The sequence below is a fragment of the Onychomys torridus genome, chromosome 3, assembly GCF_903995425.1.
Source record: "Onychomys torridus chromosome 3, mOncTor1.1, whole genome shotgun sequence".
NCBI lineage: Eukaryota > Metazoa > Chordata > Mammalia > Rodentia > Cricetidae > Onychomys > Onychomys torridus.
This window is the reverse complement of record NC_050445.1, coordinates 129,661,547-129,681,886: the sequence shown is the minus strand read 5'-3', so window position 1 is coordinate 129,681,886 and position 20,340 is coordinate 129,661,547.

The window sequence follows — 20,340 nt, the reverse complement described above, 5'->3', positions numbered from 1 at the left end:
TTGCTGGGGACCCAGAACCTCAGAAGACTTACATAGTGGGCTTGGAACCTCATTCACATAATGCACCTAACTGGGACTGACTCCTGCACAGCTTGTGAATGGCTTGCTCAGAAAGTGATCAAGGCAGAGTGCTATACTTTAGGCAGATGCAAATCAGCAGGGGTGGGAGTAAACTGAGTAGCTGCCTAAACCAGTGCCTCAGATTTCCTTAATTTACCAGCACTGTGTAAGATTTCCCTGCTGAAACATGATTGTTTTGTGGTGCTAAAGGACAGCATAGCTCTGGTTTCCAAGAAACAACTTGCTATTTTGATCTCTTGCAGGTTCAAAGTGTTTCCTTGCCCCCATCTACAGTCTTAAAATCTGCAAACAAGTTTGCAAATACATTGCATTTGGTACAGGTTCAATATTCCTGAGACTGTGGAAGGTTCCTCTTTGCTAGAGTTCACACCATGTCCTTAATGTGAAGCTCAAATACAAAGCAAAGTTTTAGGTAGTGTGGTTTCTAAGGAAGGACAACATCTAAAGTTCCAAACTCATTGTTTATAAGTAATTCATCTCCTCCACTTAAAATATTTCTGCCATGGCTTTTGCCATGGTATGGGTCTTCTCCTTTCCATCTTGAAACATGTACTGTGCTGCACAAGCTTTTAATCACACGAACTTTTGTCTGCTGGTTTCTGTGTGCTTGGTAACCAGCTTTCCCTCTACTTCCTTCTAACATGGCCTCTGTGCTCAGAGGTCAGCTCCTCTGTCTGTTATGGATTCATCTTTATGATAACACATAGCATAATAACTTTTAAATATTTTATTTATGCTCTGATGATGTAATACTATATTGAAATTTATCTTGATCTTAATGTGTAGTGGGTAGTCATTACAGCCTTGGCCTGGAAGTTCCAAACCCCATTGAGGCTTCGTAATGGTCCCGCCTACAAGGTAGGGCTGAGAGAGGACCACTGAAGACCCAGGATCAAGAGGAGAGGCCTCTCTTGGTTCCAAGGCCCTGGAAGCTGGAGGTAGACAGAGCAGAGTTCTCTAGAGAACACCACCAGGTTGTGCCATACCTTTCCCGGTCCCTGCAACCTATCCCTTCATTTGTAAGCTACCCCACACAATAAACCTCCCTTTTAACTATGTGGAGTGGCCTTAATAATTTCACCAATATTTGGCCGCTCACGTGGGGCAAATTACAAAGGCTGTGGTTGAAAACTAACTAGGATAGTTATAATTTTCTCAGTTATGAAAGAAGATAAGTTAGATATAAAACCTTAGACTCACAAATATAAGATAGGATATCTTCTTTAATATTGTAACTGTAATTCTTGCCTGATAATTGTTTTGTTATATGTAACTTTACTATGTAAAAGTTAAAACCTTCCTTTAAAAAAAAAAAAAAAAAGAAAAGGGGAAGTGCTGTGGATATTGCTCTGTATAAATAAAATGCTGTTTGGCCAGTGGCCAGGCAGGAAGTATAGCAGGACTAGAGAGAAGAGAATTCTGGGAGGTGGAATGCTGGGGCAGGCAGATGCTCCCGGCCTTTGGAAATTTGCCCCACATTGGGTGCCTGATATTGATGAAATTATTAAAGCCATTTCACATACTTAAAAGTGAGGTTTATTTTGTGGGGTAGCATACAAATGAAGGGATAGGTTGCAGAGACTGGGGAAAGATATTGCGCAGTCCAGAGGTGTTCTCTGGAGAACTCTGCTCAGTCTACCTCTAGCTTCCAGGGTCCTGGAACCAAGAGAGGCCTCTCCTCTTGATCCTGAGTCTTCATGGTCTTCTCTCAGCCCCACCTTGTAGGGGTGACCCACTACTAAAGCTTCAATGGGGGTTGGAACTTCCAGGCCAAGGCTGGAATGGCTACCCCACTACACTTATGTACTCTGATTATGTCACCATGCACGATTTCCCCTTGGGTCCATGTTCAATTTCATTAATTTGGTAAAAATTCCTCCTATTAATACTTAATGTATATCTTCCATTATATTCACAGTCTCCAGATATACACCAACAGTCTCTGTACCCTTCATGTTCTCTCATCTGCCCCAACACTGTGATCACTACTGGAATGTTGGCAGGTCTTGTTGGATTGGCCTTGCACAGGTCACATCCAGCAATCACAGTTGCTGTGAGTCCCTAAGTTCAGCAGCCATGTCATGTCTAGAGGACAGCTTCTCACAGCACTCCTCCTGCTGCCAGCCATCTGGCTCTTACATTAAGTCAGTCCCTTCCACTGTAATGAATAGATGGTATCCTGCAGAAACGACCATCGACTGGATCTCACTTCAGTTCTCAAGCTCTCAATGACTGTCTTGAGGAGAGTAATAAATGAGCAGTTATAGTATGTGATATATTACCTACTAAGTAAAATTTCAATATACTTGCAAAAAATAACATTCAATGGTGATATAAAATATTAGCAAAAGAAGTGACTGTGTCATATGTTGTTATGTGATACAATGATCTCACTTGTTACAAAGCTTGTTAATATCAAGTGGTATGTGTATATATCTGTATTACCTTCAGGCCACTGTTCTGGACATTTTCCACCTCCATCTATGTATAAAGCAGAAACCCCACTGAGGAAAATGACTAGAAAAAAGGAAAAAACAAAAAGCTAAGCAGAGTATATGATATTCTGTGATATATTTAACAATAGTAATATTTATAAAGTTGTCTTTTTTAGCTAATTCCGCTTAAATCTTAAATTTTTTATTTGAATGTTACATTTTCTTTGTGTTCATTTATTTTTGGCTTTTAGTGAAGTTTGCCAAGTAAGAAAATTACTCATGTTTCCCAGGCATTTGCATAAATTAAAACAATTATTTTATTTATATTGGTTTTCTAACATTTATTCATTTATTCAAACTAGCCACAACCCTATACTATAAATAGAAAATGTTTGAGTAACAAATTTAAATTTTGTATTTTTTTGACACACATTCATTTGCAGATACATACAGGCCATTCTCAAATTTTCTCTCTGACTAATTACAGTGGTTCAAGTGGATTTTTCTTCCTAATTTTCACAAAGCTTTCATGCTCAATAGAAACCTTATTTTAAATTGTGAATGTCCATCCTTGATGTTGAGCCATGGCAGCCAATCCACAGCTCAAAGCAGCAGTACATTTACAGTCTATTGTATAGAACAGTCACATTAGACAGTCAACAGTATGTTATGAAATGGCCTTTATATTGGATTATCCTGTCTTTCTGTATACCAGACGTAAGTTTCTGGGCCACATTGGTAGGCCACGTGTGTCAAATGAAACTTTTAAATATGATATTTATGATCCACACAATTTACTTGGCCAAATATAACAAATATCTGTAAATAAAGAAAGAGTGTGTTTTTATACACACTTTACCATGTTTTTAACACCTATGTTTAATGCCTGATAATTATTTCCTTATTTCTTCTTAGCAGGAAGCTGGGTGCAAGTTTATGTGTTAATGCATGTTGTATCTGGACTTTCCATCAGTCATTGTGAGGAACTCTCCAGGCTTTGGCTTTTCATGTATTTCTTCTCTCCACTCACCTCTTTCCCAAGAACACCAGATTTGCCACGGATTCTTAACCTTGTAATTTTTCCTCTTGGCTCTGACTTGTCCTATTTCCCATCTCTCCCAGCAGAGGGCAATAGTAACTCTTATCTAGTCAACTTCTCCAGCCTTTGTGTTGACAAGCCATGGTAACACTTTGAATAAAGAGGTATCCAGGCTCTTGATTCACTTAGCATCCGCAATGTCTCCAGGCTGATGAGCTGTTGTGTGCTATTGGTCCAAGCACATTTCATTGGCACATCCTCTGAAGCTGGGGACTCTGGGAAAGCTTGTCTCAGAATACCAATCCTTGTTTACAACAACAACCTTGTCTCAGGAGGATCAGAGGCTCAAGTTCTTCTTCTTCTTCCTTCTTCTTCTTCTTCTTCTTTTCTTCTCTTCTTCTTCTTCTTCTTCTCTTCTTCTCTTCTTCTTGTCTTCTTCTCTTCCTTCTCCTTCTTCATGTCTGTGAAGAGTGTGAATTGTGTCTGCTTGTTTGACAGTACACCACATGGGCAAAATTTGAGAGACTTTTTTTTTCCTCTCACTATGACTTGGGACACCAAACTCTGGTTATCCAGATTTTAGTATGCCACTAAGCACATATCTACTAAAGCATCTCAACAGCACTCAACCTTCTATTTATATATATTCACACTGGGCTATTCTTAAACACAAGAGAATCCAGACTAACACAAGTCCATTTTAATCGGCACCCATGCTGTTGTTTTCATCTATATGGGTATTAACTTTACAGCTAAATGAAAAACAACTCTCTTGCCTATCCAGAGTGCCTAGTCCAGTAACCATTGAGTCTCCTCTGCTATTGGTCCACAGTCCATGTCTTTCCACTAGTTTGCACAGGTTGTCTCTGTACATTTTCCCATCATGATCTCTATGTCTCGTTGCTCATAGAATCCCTCCTCGCTCTCATTGATTGGACTCCTGGAGCTCAGCCTGGTTGGTATGTAAAATGAATAGCAAAATCTCTAATTAATAATAATCAAAAAAGAAAGCCAGGCTAGAGACTGACAAACATGATGCATCTTCTTAGTAATAAAGGTATAAAGTGAATGCACACGCAAGATCATACATTTAGTAGAAGCCTTCCCAGACAAGAAGAGAGGGTTTGCTTAACTGTGTAATGCATATGGCCTCCCTACTTCTCTGCTCTCCACTAAGTCAAGGTCAAGATAAACTACATGTGAACCTATAGAAATGGATGCAGCATAAAGGAAAACTGAGGTAAAACACACTGAGAAGATCCTTTTAGTTGGAAATAATTGGTCATGGGAGTCCTAGTGTTAATCACAGGTTTATATTTAATTATTCCATGTTGTAGAGGTTGGAGGAGAAATCATATTTTTATATTATTTTATTTCATGACTATTGTTTTGCTCATATGTATGTCTATGTTGCACAATCATTCGGTGCCCTGGGAGGTCAGAAAAGGGTCCTGGATCTCCTGCACTGGAGTTAAAAATCACTGTGAGTGGTCATGTAGGTGTTGGTGACTAACTTATGACCTCTGGAAGAATGGCCAGCACTCTATCTGATGGCCATCTCTCCAGCCTTGAAGAAAAGGTTTTTATTGAAGTCACAAGGATCATTTACTCACCTGACACAATGAACAACAGAAGGAAATATTGCTACATATCAGAATTTAGAGATGAGATGAAGGCTTGAGTGAAAACAAAACTCCAAACCTCAAATGCACTGAAGCATTTAAATGGTTGGATAAAAATAGAAAGTATAGGTTCTGCCTGATGGAACTCACGTGACATACCCTTAAAGGCACTCCAGGGAGACTTAAATGATCCAGTTTGGTAAAGGCACTTGCTACCAGCTAAGTTCAATACCTGTGACTTTATATTGGAGTGAAAAACTGACTTCCTAAATTTGTCCTCTAAACTGCACAAGTGTGCTGGATTTCACACACACACCACACACCACACACACACACACACACACACACTTATAATAAAATGCATTTGAAAGTTTCATATTTTTATTCTATGTATGGATGTTTTTTTTCTGAACGTATTTATGCATACCACATATGTGGCCTGGTGTCTATGGAGGCCAGAAGAAGGTGACACACCTACCTGAGCTAGAATTACAGATGATTTCTTATACCATGTGGGTGCTGGAAGTCCTACCTTGATCCCATGAAAGATTAGCAAATTCTCTTAACTGCTGGGCCATGTCTCCAGCCTCATGTAATAAAATACTTTTTTGAAAAAGGCAGTGGTTATGTAGGTATACTGACACCAAAATATTTAGTAAATAAACAAACTAACAGTTCTGATAGGTCATCATAAACTGATTTTACATCTAATTTGTATTTCTGAGGAGTTTTTTTCCAATAATTAGTTAAATGAAACAACTGCTTATAAAATGTTTTAAGTAAAAAACATGTGAGTTCTAACAAGAATTGAAGCCACCACTCTAACATTTGCTGCAGATTGTTTGAACAATGGCACTTTACCTGAAACCTAATAAGATACAGAAATGGACCTTTCTGCCTGCTTTTATAGCCCAATGAAAATTTTAAAAATTAAAAAAATATAATCTTTTGTAATAAAATCCTCCACTGACAGAGACAGTTCACAGCAAAATGTGCAATATTCTGCTCAGGTTGGGACATCTGAACACCACCCAGCTGAGTTCCTAAGATAAAGCAGGCTAGCAGCTTTGCTCAGCCCTGCCCAGCCTCTGCTTTTGTGCATGTGTCCAGTGCACTAACCCAGAACTTATCCAGGAGTTATTTATTGTCAGGTCACAGCAGAAACATGAAGTCTCCCTCTCAGCTTCTGGTGGTTCTGCCATTCTGGATCCAGGTAAGGAAGGATGACTATGGGTATTTATTTGGCCTTTTTAAATCAGTGCTACCTGGAACTTCAGAGAAGTCTTTTCTATCATGATGAGCCATGTATAATGGTTGGATATTTGTAATCACAGGCATGACATGTGATGTACAGATGACCAAATCACCATCCTTCTTGTCTGCATCTCTTGAAAACCATCACCATTACATGCAGCATGACTGAGGTCATTGGTAATTTGCTAGCCTGGTATCAGCAGAAAGCATGCAAAGCTCCCATACTCCTAATGTACTTTGCATCCAGTTGGAAATATGGAGTTTGTCAAGGTTCAGTGGCAGTGGATGTGTTACAGATGTCACTCTCACTATAGGCAGCCTGAAGATGAAGATGTTGCTTTTACTAGTGTCCACAGTGCTGGAGTACCCCTCCCCCACCATAGGATACAGTGACAAACTGCGGAATCAGGAAGCAGAGTCTCCAAATGTCACTCTTGTTGCTTCCAACTGCTGCTTTTTCTCAAATGAACAGAGATTGTGAAATCACTGTTAGGGTACAGTTAGAGTCAAAGCTGCTCATGCAGGCTTCTCTGACCCTAAATCACTTTCTTATTTTTTAGTCCCAACAGCATAGATTCGAATAAAATTCCCTGATTTCTTTTTTAACATTTAAGTCATCACAAATGTGGCATTACTTGGTAGTCACATAGCAATAAAAACTGTAGAGAGATTCATAATAGATTTTTCTTACACAGTACTTTAATAAGAATTGGAGTGCCTGGTTTTTAAGATGCCTGGTTTGAAACTGAAATGTCCCTTATGGATTTTCTGTTGAATAATTTTCCCCAACTGTTCACAGTATTTTGTAGGTTTGGGAAACGTTTGAATGTGTCATAGGTAAATGGAACTGTTCACCACAGATGGATTCTTGGGAGTGCATTGTCTAAAGCCTCTTCTGCTCCTGTTTACTGCTTTCATTGTACTGTCTATGTACATCTATGTCACTGAGTAGACACAAAATGCCTTTTTGTATTATCAACTGGAACCCTGAAGACTTGATACAAATTAAATATGTCATTTTCCATCTTTCACCAGACATTTGTCACAGCCATGCAGAGTCTACTCTCAGGCAGAGACTGCAGTGCCTGTTATCCTGGAGCACTTGGAAACCTGTAACACAGAGTTCAGTCAGGAGGAGAAAACAATTACAAAGGAGGATACTCTGTGAACCAAGTGGTTGAAATCTTCAATGTGAGATTTAAAATCATGATTGAATGAAACCGAGGTTTCTGTTTTAGATCTCATGGAAGGATGAAGAACTACTAACCTAAAGAATGCCACCATAACAGTTTTATCTGAGCATACTCCACATACCGTAGCATGAATATTAGAAGGTCTTATCAATAAAAACAAACCTGAGCCAGGTAATGACATGAACACTGAAAGAGCAGAGAAGCAGAACAAGCCACAACTTCCTCAACTCGCCAATTCTTCAGATGATCCTGTTTCCTCAGACTGGAAGCCTCTGAGTCCTTATCCAAATGGATCTCAACTGAACTGCTTTTCAAAAGCCTGAAATCTGGTCCTCATGCCTTATACATCTTTCTCCTTCCTGCCATCACTTCCTGGGTTTAAAGGCATGAGTCACCATGCCTGACTTTTTCCAGTGTGTGTTTGAACTCACAGAGATCCAGGCAGATCTCTGCCTCCCTAGTGATAGGATTAAAGGTGTGAGTGCCACCATATTCTGGCCTCTATGTCTGTCTAGTGGCTGTTCTGTTCTCTGATGCCAGATAAGTTTATTAAGGTGCACAATATTTTGGGGATCACAATATCACCACTTTTCCTCTTCTTTGTCTAAAAATTTAAAAAAGCTCATAACTGATACAAGAAAAACTATATCCAATAAGTACAATAACTATATACAACATATAAAAGCAGTAAAAACTGAAACAATGTCTAGTCCATTTGCATTTGACAAACTCAGAGAAAAAAGTTCTACTACTATCCTTTTTGGTAATTCGAAAGTGTACCTGATTCATTTTCTATCCTAACTTACATTACTAACAGAACTATCATATAATGTCTTTCAAATTTATACACTTACACCTCTTTAGTGAGTTTCTTTTCTAAAAATGTCTAGTCCATTAACATTTGAGAGATTCAGACAAAAAAAATTATATACACAGTAACAGTTATGGATCTATTTGCAGCCTTCTGCACGTTAACATCAAGTTATGCCAGCACCAATTGTTGAAGATGCTTTCTTTTTGCCATTCTACAATTTTGGCTTCTTTGTCAAAAATTATATGTTCATAGGTGTGCAGATTAATGTCAGGGTCTTCAATTCGATTCCATTGCACATGGCAGTTTTTATGCCAGTACCAAGCTATTTTTATTACTGTAGCTCTGCAATAAAGCTTGAGGTAAGGGATTGTAATGCCTCCAGTGGTTGTTTTATTATACAGGATTCGTTTGACTATCCTGGGTTTTTTGTTTTTCCATATGAAGTTGAGTATTGTTCTTTCCAGGTCTATGAAGAATCATGCTGGTATTTTGATGGGATTGTATTGAATCTGTAGATTTCTTTTAGAAAGATTGCTATTTTTACTATGTTAATCTTGCCTATCCATGAGCATGGGAGATCTTTCCATTTTCTGACATCTTCAATTTCTTTTTTCAGGGACTTAAAGTTCTTGTCAATAGGTCCATCACTTGCTTTGTTAGTCATCCCAAGGTATTTTATATCATTTGTGGATATTGTAAAGTGTGGTGTATCTCTGATTTCCTTCTCAGTCTGTTTGTCAATGTATATATAGGAGGGCTAGTGAAATTTTTTTTGAGTTAATCTTGTATCCTGCTATGTTGCTGAAGGTGTTTATAAGCTATATCAGTTGCTTGTTCAAATTTTTGGGTCACTCATGTATACTACCATGTCATCTACAAATAGTGAAAGTTTGACTTCTTCCTTTCCAATTTGTATCCTTTAATCCTTATGTTGTTTTAGTGCTCTGGCTAGAACTTCAAGTACAAGAAAAAGGAGACCATAATAAGTGTAGACCCCATGGAAATAGGAAGAAGCAAAGTGCTAGAGTGGTCCCCCAAATCCACAAAGATACTTCCACAATAGACTACTGGCAATATTCGAGAGAAAGCCTGAACTGACCTATGCTGGTGATCCAGATGGCCAAATACCCTAACTGTCATGCTAGAACTCTCATCCAATGACTGATGGAAGCAGATGCAGAGATCTATGGTCAGGCCCCAGGTGGAGCTCCAGGAATCCAATTGGCGAGAAAGAGGAGGGATTAAATTAATGAGAATTGTTGAGACCATGATTGGAAAAAGCACAGGAACAAATAGCCAAACTAGTGGAAACACATGAATGAACCAATAGGTGAGGAGCCCTCAACTGGATCAGTCCCTTTGGATAAGTGAGACAGTTGATTAGCTTGAACTGTTTGGGAGGCTCCAGGCACTGAGACTGGGACCTGTCCTTAGTGCATGAGCTGGCTATTTGAAACCTGGGGTCTATGCAGAGATACTTTGCTCAGCCTGGGAGGAGGGGACTGGACTTGTCTAGACTGAATCTACCAGGTTGAGCTGAATCCCCAGGGGGAGTCCTTGCCCTGGGAGGTGGGCTGTGGAGAAGGTGGGGGGTAGCGGGAGGAGGGAGGACAGGGGAGTCCATGGCTGTTATGTAAAATTCAATAAATTTTTAAAATTTCATTTTATATATATAACATCCAGTCTAGTAACATTTGATTAACTCCTACAAAAATTACTTATTCTATTTAAAACATGGAGTTCCAGGCCTGGAGTTGCTCAGCCTGGAAGGAGGGGACTGGACCTGCCTATGCTGAATCCACCAAGTTTAAATGAATACCCAGGAGAGTCTTGGCCCTGGAGGAGATGGGAATGGAGGGGAGTGGATGGGGGGAAGGTGGGGGGGGGGGCGGGAGGGAGGAGGACAGGAGAACCCATGGCTGATGTGTAAAATTAAAACACAAATATAACAAAAAGGGAAAAAACAAACAAACAAACAAACAAACAAACAAACAAAAACCCAAGGAGTTCCTTTTTAAAAGTAGATTCAATAATCTCCCTTTTTATCCTATATCCATATTCTCTCTTTTTTCTTTTCATAATAAATTCAATAATTTCCCTTTTGTCATTTTTCAGATCTTCCCTTTTCTCTTTTTAGAGTAGATTCAATGATCTATCCATTTATCCTATTATTTCTTTATCTTTTTTTCTCAGTGTAGATTCAATGATCTACCTCATATCTATATTCTCTTTTTTCTTTTTTTTTTAAACAAAAACTCTGAATTTAATCTCCTTGTTCAGCTTTTCCCTGACCATTAACAATTAAAACTTGTAACCAACCATCATAAACAATGACAATATCCATAACTCATTAAACAACCAATAACCACCACTCCACCTCTTGGGAATGTGGGCATTGTTTTCCTAACATTACTTCCTGCTTTCTGGGTGTGAAGACATTTTTAAGGGATCCAGAAAAGAAAATTTTGGGGATAATTGTCAAGTCCTGTATCATTTGTTCAGTTGTTGCATAATGAGAAAGTGCAGGGCTGGTTTTAAATCCTTGTTCAATTAATCTGTCAGGCTGAATCATCTCAGGTAGCCATCTCAAAATTGTCCTGAGTAGTTTGTAGTTCCAAGTTGATCTTTTAGTGGTGCTCATCAGCTTAATAGGTTTATCATAGTCCATATGAAATCATCTTTGTGGGGTCCAGTCATCTTTTTGAAGATTTCAAAGTTGCTGTTAGACGTGTTCATTGTTTCTTGCAGTATTTTTTTTTTTTTGTCTCCTCTGTGGTTTGGAGCAATCACAGTCTGATAAATGTCTGTCTCTCAGAACCACAAACATCCTTCCCTAGAAGAGAAAATGTTCACAGCAATTTCTCCCCACCATTTGTCTTGCCAAACTTTTCCAAACTGATCTTTGGTGATGCTTTCTTGTAACATAATGATCCTGGAAATTCTCTGAATAAGCAGTAGTAAAACCTTCATCCCAGGTAACAGCATCACCACAGTCACCAACAAGATGAGAAGGACCAGCCACACATAGCAGCAGCCACTCCCTCCATGGTCCTACCGCCACACTTTGTGGCTGGGCCCTGGCTGCAGCTTATCCTCAGCAAGTCTGCTAGGTTGGCCTCAAACTCAAGATCCTCCTGCCTCTGGCTCCTCCAGTAAATCCAACCAGTGTGCTCCCCCACACCTGGGTGAGGGTAGCTCAGGTCTGAACAGGGGCCTGAAATGCCACAGGCAAGCAGCTTTTTTTGTGAATTTATACCACAAACTTTGGGCACCAAATGTAGCATGAGCCGTAGAATGTCTTATTAATAAAAACAAACCTGGAGCCAGGTAATGGGGTGAACACTGAAAAAGCAGAGAAATAGAACCAGCCACAGCTTCCTTACCTTACAATTTCCTCAGATTATCTTATTTCCTCAGACTGGAAGCCTCTGAGTCCTTATCCAAATGCATCTCAACTGAACTGCTTCATAAAATCCTGAAAGCTTAACTGGCCAAAAGCTTCTAGTTTCTGGTCCTCATGCCTTACATACCTTTCTGCTTCCTGCCATCACTTCCTGTGTTGGAAGGTGTGAGTTACCATGCCTGGCTGTGTCCAGTGTGGATTTGAACTCACAGAGATCCAGGAAGATCTCTGTCTGCCAAGTGATAGGATTAAAGGTGTGCGTGCCACCATTTTCTGGCCTCTGTGTCTTTCTAATGGCTGTTCTGATCTCTACCACAGATAAGTTTATTAAGGTGCACAATATTTTGGGGAACACAATTTTACCACAATATACAGAGTCATAGAGAATATGAAAAAGGAGTCACCCATCTTGGGTTTTGTTCCATGGGTGATATGATTATATGTGCCTTCTTTTGCGTGGCTGCCTCTCTACTCAAGTATAAAAATGAACCTACTTTTGAGAGTACTCTTCAAGGATGATGATATACTCAATGTGTCCATATCATCGAAAACTGTATTCCCTTGAACATATTGTGTGATGGTAGAATATGACAAGGAACATATGCAATACTTAAATGAGCACCTTCTAGAGAAGTTCTCCATTTCTGGAGTCAGCCTATGCCAAGAGGGAAAAGAGAGCAGAAGCAATAATCTGAGGCATTTAAGGAATACCAGGGTTAATTTGTGTAATTGCAAGCTCATGCCATTGTGATGGGAAGTGGAAAAAGTTCTTGACTTCAGAAGTCTTTGATGGAACTAACTAGGAAGAGCTTTGATAAGTGCAGAATCAAGATGAACTTGATAATAGATCTGTACCTTCCTCATTATTCATACTTTCTCATTTATTAAATAAATTTTCTTATTCATCCCCACACTAGCAATTAATCTGACCTAAGAGTATGGAATTCTCTAATTAATAAACCCATGCCCACCAATAAAAGAAGTGAACCCAATTTTATCAAATTTGTGTGATTATATCTGAAGGACAGTCAGCATGCACAAGAATACGAGTGTTAAATATTCCACACTACTCTACTTGAAGAATTACACATTGCCATTCTTTGGGCCACAGAAAGGAACATGTTTTCTGCAGACAACCCTGTGTTGCTGTTGCTTTTCTTGGGCCTGTAGGATTCCTGGACTCTGCAGAATCACAGAGATGAGCATAGACAATCCCAGAGCTCTGTCCACAGAAGCTCCTGTTTGTTTTGCACATATCCATGGTACCACACATTGCAATTTTTGCATTGCTTTAATTAATGTCTAATATGACTGTTCTGTAGTTACGAATGATACAAAATATAAATGTATTTTTACTTTTTATGATATATCTTGTGGTGTACCATACTTTATATTTTGGACTATGATCCTTTTGCTAAATGAATAAGGTATTTTCTGAAACTAACATGTGAAAATACTGCACAAATATTTGTTAGAATTTTTTGGTCAGTAGTGTTCACTTATTTTGATTTTGTTTCTTGATGACTAGTTGATGAAAGTGTAGTGATATAGGACCTTACTTTATTGTATGGGAACCTTTTCCTCACAGTAGATCCTGAAATATTTTCCTTATTGTCTATTTTACTGTTAATAAAAGTGTGTACATATGCACATAAATAGTTTAGGAGTGCCCTGTAAACTTGTTATATTAACTGCTTTGCTGTAACAACTAAACATAATGTACTAGTTCTCCTTTCCCAGTAGTCTGCAGAAAAATTCATGTGTTTCCTTTCAAAGCCTGTCTTCATGTGTTCTTTATGTACTGCAGGTGGCCTGTTGTTGGTTATAATTATTATTATACGGGAAAATTCATGAGTTATATTCCAGTCTTTTTCAGTGCTTGTCTTCTATGTTCATTATTTTTGAAGGATATGTTACTCATATAAGAAAGCATTGATTGGACACTTGCATATTTGATACTTATTTACTAATACTAAGGAACAGAAACCCACATTTCAATATCAATCAACAGAAATACTTAAGGAGAAAAGAATTCCTATTTAAAATTATCAATAGAGAGGAGGAAGAGATGGATAGAGATGGGGAGAGAGGGAGAGAAAATCATTTAAATAAATGACAGTGGCAGCTCTTTAAAAAAAAAAATTAAAGAAATGGCTTCCTGAAGAAGAATGACCAGCTTTTCATTGAAGTCATGATCAAGGGCTCTGTGGCTCTCTGTACAATAACTGCATCAAAAGAGAAAATGTGAAAATAGAAAAGAGACTAGTTAGAAGAAGAGAGGTGTCAGCATTATTGGGAACATATTAAGACGTTAATGGTTGCCATGCAGCAGTGGTGAATGCCTTTAATCCCAGCACTTGGGAGGCAGAGGCAGGCAGATCTTTGTGAGTTCAAGGCCAGCCTGGTCTACAGAGCAAGAGCCAGGGAAAGACACAAAGCTAACTAGAGAAACACTGTCTTGAAAAACAAAAACAAAAACAAAACAAAAAACAAACAAACAAATAAATGTTAATGGTAAACTGGCATATATGTGTGTAATTTTTGAGAGAGAAAAAGACAGGGACAGAGACAGAGAGACAGAGATGATTGATGATGATGATGAAGGTGGAGAAGATAGATAGATAGATAGATAGATAGATAGATAGATAGATAGATAGATATTGATTCAAGGGAACAGAGAAACCAACTAAATAAAGGCTCCTAGAAACCTCTAGGACAAAGGCTAACCCCTTTTCTGCTCTTGCTTACCCAACAAGAACCAGGGCAAAAAATAAATACTAAATTATATGAGATAAAACACTGTTGTGAAATGAGACACCATGAAGATAATAAGGCACTTAAACAAATCAAATGGCCTTGTTAGGATATGAAATATATTGCAACTACTAACCCTTGTCACCATATGAGATCTACTTGAAAGCAAATACTACTTCTCTAGCTGTAAGAATGTATAAGTGAGGCCTACATCAGTCCATACATCTGCTCCTGAAGTCTGTTACTAGTGAATCTTCTCTCATGGGCACTGTAGGCAGCTGCTGCAAAGTTCTCACTCTTTACTTCTTCTTAGAAGGTAACTAGTCCATACTGTGTTCTCATTCACCTAAGTGTCATCTCCAGGTGTAATACTTACCCACCGAGGAAGAAGGCTCCTCCACAAATTGAAAAACAGTGAAGAAACCTGACAAGGCTATGGGAACTCTGATGTCTACCCCAAAATTGCTTTTCACAGGAAAGAAGGTAACACACCAGACTGGGAAGAGCTATATCCCAGTGGGCAGATCACTGGGACAAATGCAGTCTTTGAAGATGTTGGTTATAATTACAGAAGAATTATATAGATTGTGGTGGTATTGTATTTCCCAAAATATTGTGCACCATAATAAACTTATTTGGGGTCAGAGACAGAATAGACACAATATTATACATGAGGATAGGCAGTGGTAGCACACCCATTTAATCCTAGCATTCCAGAGGAGAGATTTTCCTGGATCTCTGTTCGAGGATACAGCCAGGCATGGTGACTCACACATTTAATCCCAGAAAGCAAGCCTTTGATCCCAGAGAGTGATGGTAGAAAGTAGAAAGATATATAAGGCCTGACGACCAGAAACTAGAAGCATTTAGCTGGTTAAGCTGTTAGGCTTTTGACCAGCACAGTTCAGCTGAGACCCATTGAAAAAAGGACACAGAAGTATCTAGTCTGAGGAAACAAGACCTGCTGAGGAACTGGCAAGTTGAGGTAGCTGTGGCTTGTTCTTTGTGTCTGATCTTCCAATAACTGTCCTCAGGCATGGTTTTATTAATAAGAACCTTTTAAGATTCATGCTACAATAGAGTGTAACAGTATGCACAGTGTGTACTAAGCATAGCCTGTGGTAGCTGGGTTAGGTCATAGCAATATTTCCAGGAGAAACTCTTTTGTTATAGAAACCATATATAAAATTTCTAGAACCAACAATTATGTCATATTCAGACATGTCAATATAAAGACTTAAGCAAGACTTTGAAATGCAGTAAACCTTAATCTCTAAATGAATATAGTAAATGAATAAACCAACTTTCTTGTTTCATGTCCCTTAGATACTAAAATATACATAATTTAAAAATATTCAAAATCTCAAGTCTACTTAGGAAAATAAAAAAGAATATAAATAGACATCTCAGCATTTAAAAAGCTAAATAAGAATTTAATAAACACACATCATTAAAAGGAAGTATTAAAACAAAGCTCAAGAAATTAAAGAAAAGTTTTAAATGTTTAAAATTTTCAACAATAAAATAAATTAAGGATATGAAATTCTTCTGAGGCAGAGGCAATGCCATTGCTGTTACAGCTTAAAGGCCCAGAAATTGGTGTCACTTGAGGTCTCGCCAGACCGTTCATCTAGCCAGAGCTCTCAGCTGCAAACAATGGCCCAAATTCCCTTGTGCCTGCCTCTCACAGTGATGCAGAGTGAACTGCTCCTGTACAATCAGGCAGCCCATTGCAGCTGGTCCTCTCTAAGCAAGGAGGTTTTTGTTAGCATCTATATCATTGTGTGAGGAACACTTGTATCTTGGAGGCAGTAATAAACTCCCACATCCTCAGCTTCCACTCTGCTGATTTAGAGAGTGAAATCTGTCCCTGACCCACTGCCGCTGAACCTATCAGGGACTCCAGTGTCAAGTATGGACACCTGAGAAATTAGACTCTTTGGAGACTGTCCTTGTCTCTGTAGCAACCAATTCAAATAAGTTTTTCCATCACTATCTAAGAGGCTCTGACTTGACTGGCAAGAGATGGAAGCTGACTATCCAGTGGTAACTGACAAAGAGAGTGGAGTCTGGGTCAGCACAGCATCACCACTGGTTCCTGAAATTAGAAGAGAATAGTATAAAGTCATGTGCAAATGTTCCTGAAATCCTTTATGTTACTCAATTCAAGTGAGATCCTGGTATTTTTTCTGGTTTTTAAAACATATCAAATGCCTTTTTCGAACACACAAAAATAGTGAGTTGGAGGTTCTTAAGGTCATAGTCTACACCACCCAATCCCATTGAACTCAGAATCTTCATCTTAGCACAGATGTCTCTCTAATTTCTCATTATCACATAACTTAACCTCACATGGCCATCCTTGAGAATAGGACATACCTCATCACACATGAACACACATTGGCAGCCAGAGCTCACCCTCCATTCCCATTTTCCACTTTCATCTCCCTCTATCCTTACCCAGAATCCAGAACATTAGCAGAAACAGGGACTGGACAGGACACATCATTTTGAGAAAATGAATTAAGGAGACAGTGAAGACAAGAGCACAATGGAGCTTTTATCTCAGGCCAACAAGCCATGACCTCCCTTGGGAGCAATATGCAAATACTCTGGTCTGCATAGCAGTGTACATAGAGAAGACAGTTATCTGGGCTTCTTACATTTGAAGAATGACTCAAAAAGGTCTTCTATATCAGGAGTGAAAGTAATTCAACAAAATTTGGTGACTGATGGCGGACTAGCAGAATGCTGAAAAACTGACAATGTAGTTCAAATAAGTTGTCAATATGAATTAACAAAGAAGTCTAGTCTAATTTGAAATTTACTTAGATTTTTATCTAAAAACACACAGCTAAATTTCAGAGAATTTGGAGGATGTACTTAACACCCACAGCTAATTACCCTCAGGAATGAAATGAACTCCCAGAACTTTGTGTTCATCGTCTCTAGCACACTACAAGTTTACAAGATGGAAGCGAATTATTCAACATTCTAGATCTTTAATTATAATCAAGGAGACTAAGTTAAGTGATCAAAGTGTTACACAAAGAAGTGCCTACAATAAGCACTACCATATATACTCAAACACAATATTCTTTCAAAAAGAAATGAACACTTATAAACATTACCAATCATACCATATATAAACACACACACACCATTTTCATAGCATTGAAATTATTTTTATATAAAATTCTCTTAAGTTTATATGTCAGACTGAACTTTTTGCTGTCCGTGCAGATCATCTATTATTTCATTCTCAATCTCATTTGAATGAAATCATACAGCACATATCCTTCAGTGACTTAACTTCATTTTCATAATTCAACTGTTTCTTTAAAGGTTCACTCATGTTCTGTGAATAAATAAATATCTGTTTCTGGATCTTCTAGTAATGAAACCATTTATTCTTTCATATACATTTTCACCTTCAGAAGTTATTAATAAACATAATATGAATGTCTTTGTATCAGATCATAAATGAAGAAATACATCTGTTTATCTTGAACAGATACATAGATGTATATTTGGCACCCTCTATGTCAGATATAAAAGTGAAACCAAATATAGTTCATTAGCTATAGATTTCTTTGCATAACATTGTCAACGTTTGGTAATGTGCATCCTTCTCTCTGTTACTGTGATATTAAATAGTATTTGCAAGAGACATTTAATCATTTCATTCTTATTTTGATGTTTTGTTTTGTTTCCTGGTACAAGGGGAATAATATGCTCCAAAATGTCAATGTAAATGCATTCCTTGTCCTTTGTTCACTGCTCTACCTGTATTTCTCACTGTTCCTTTTAATTTTTTAATCTTTGTTATTGACTGCTAAGCATGAATATCAGTTGGATGTTCTTGCCTTCCAGATTTTTTGACAATATGTGGCCACTGTTATTAAGCAAATGACAAGATATAAAATGTAGTTTCCTGTAGAAAAGTGTTGGTTACATAGGCAACTGACAAAGTCACATTTCCTATGTCAGCAATTATTTTCATAATTGTCTTATTTCCAATATATACAAACAAAAATGACAGCACAGAGAAGCCACAAATTCTACCTTAATTAGGTAAACAAAAGACAATAAACAAATTACAGTCCTCTGAACAAAAGACAGAACAAGAGCATGTCCATAAGAAAACCCACTGCATACGGGCACAGGTAATTTGGCCCTCATAGATAATAACTGAAAATTGTCACAGAGTTGAATGTAACCATGAAACTAGAGCATCTTAAAGTATAATGAAGGGACATTCTAGTGAGCCTGTGGTTTTCAGATGACTTAGACAACACCAAACTGATCATCTATGAAAAAAAAATGTAAAAGACAGACTTTAATAACATGCCATATATTTATCTGTGGAAAACACTGGCAAGAGACAAAGATGTTTTCAAGAATCTCTTTCTTAAAGCAACTCAGTTCAACTATGAATCCAAACAATCATAATCATTTTATTCATTTTTACATAATACATTTATTTTTATAATTATAACATAATTACACCATTTTATAAGATAATGCAGTGTCCTCAAACTGCACCTCATGAAAGAGGATATTCACTTCATATCCTCATTATGTCTCATACATTATTTACATATTGCAGTTTTCATATTGTTGCATTATATCATACGTAATAATAATAATAATAATAATAATAATAATAATAATAAAGAGACTATCAGTGTGAGAGTTGGGGACTATAGGAAGGATTCATGTCAGGAAAAGGGTGAGAGAATGTGATATAGTACATATATTACCTCCTTTGAAAATTGTGGTGGTGTTGGCTTGTGTTGCTTGACGATGACTGGGGAAAAACGCAATGGACCCATGTTCCTGCCTCCTGAGCCTCCTCAAGAGCTAGACCGCTGGTACTGACAGACCTCTGGTAGTACTGCCTTTAAAGCCTATTGAGTCAGTCTCAATTATTCAGATCTTCCAGAGAGCTGCCTGCCTCACACATATAGAACATTTACCACATAGGCTTAGATAAACCAGTTTTAAGCTGGGCACATGCCTTTAATCCCAGCACTCGGGAGGCAGAGGCAGGTGGATCTCTGTGAGTTCGAGGCCAGCCTGGTCTACAGAGTGAGTTCCAGGAAAGGTGCAAATACACTACTCATATTCACTATGCACAAATAAAAGTGAAATAAGATCCACCTAAAATCATATTCATATAGCTTACTCTTGTATTCTTGTCAATGGAAAACGATCAAAATGAATTTTTCAAAGTTTTAAATATATTGTAGATCTTCATAATGGCAGTAGATACATCTCTGAGTGTGTTCCATACTAGCTGTTCATTTAACTTGATGTTTGAAATTTCACTGCATACATTCAATTCACCTGAAATCCATATATTATACACTGAAGATAAACTGTCATATTCATCTAACACCCTTTCTATGGATTCATTTGTGAAAATACTTTGGACATATAAATCAATATGCTATACTCTAAAATTTGATTACTGAAGGTGAAAAAGAGTGAAAAGCAGCAAGTTCAAATGTAAGCTGAATACTATTGTTTAATATCTCCTTTTGTTTTCTATACCATACTTAACAGACAAAACCTGAACTAGTTGTTTTCACTATGGATTAGACATTTTTTTAATTCTAGACTCTCAAATGATGTTAATTCTTCTCTCTATGACTATATTTTTGGAGCACTTTTCTAAGTAATTATGGAAGAATTCCTCATGTATGATGGCATGATAGGTAAAGGGGTCTGTGTTTGTCATAT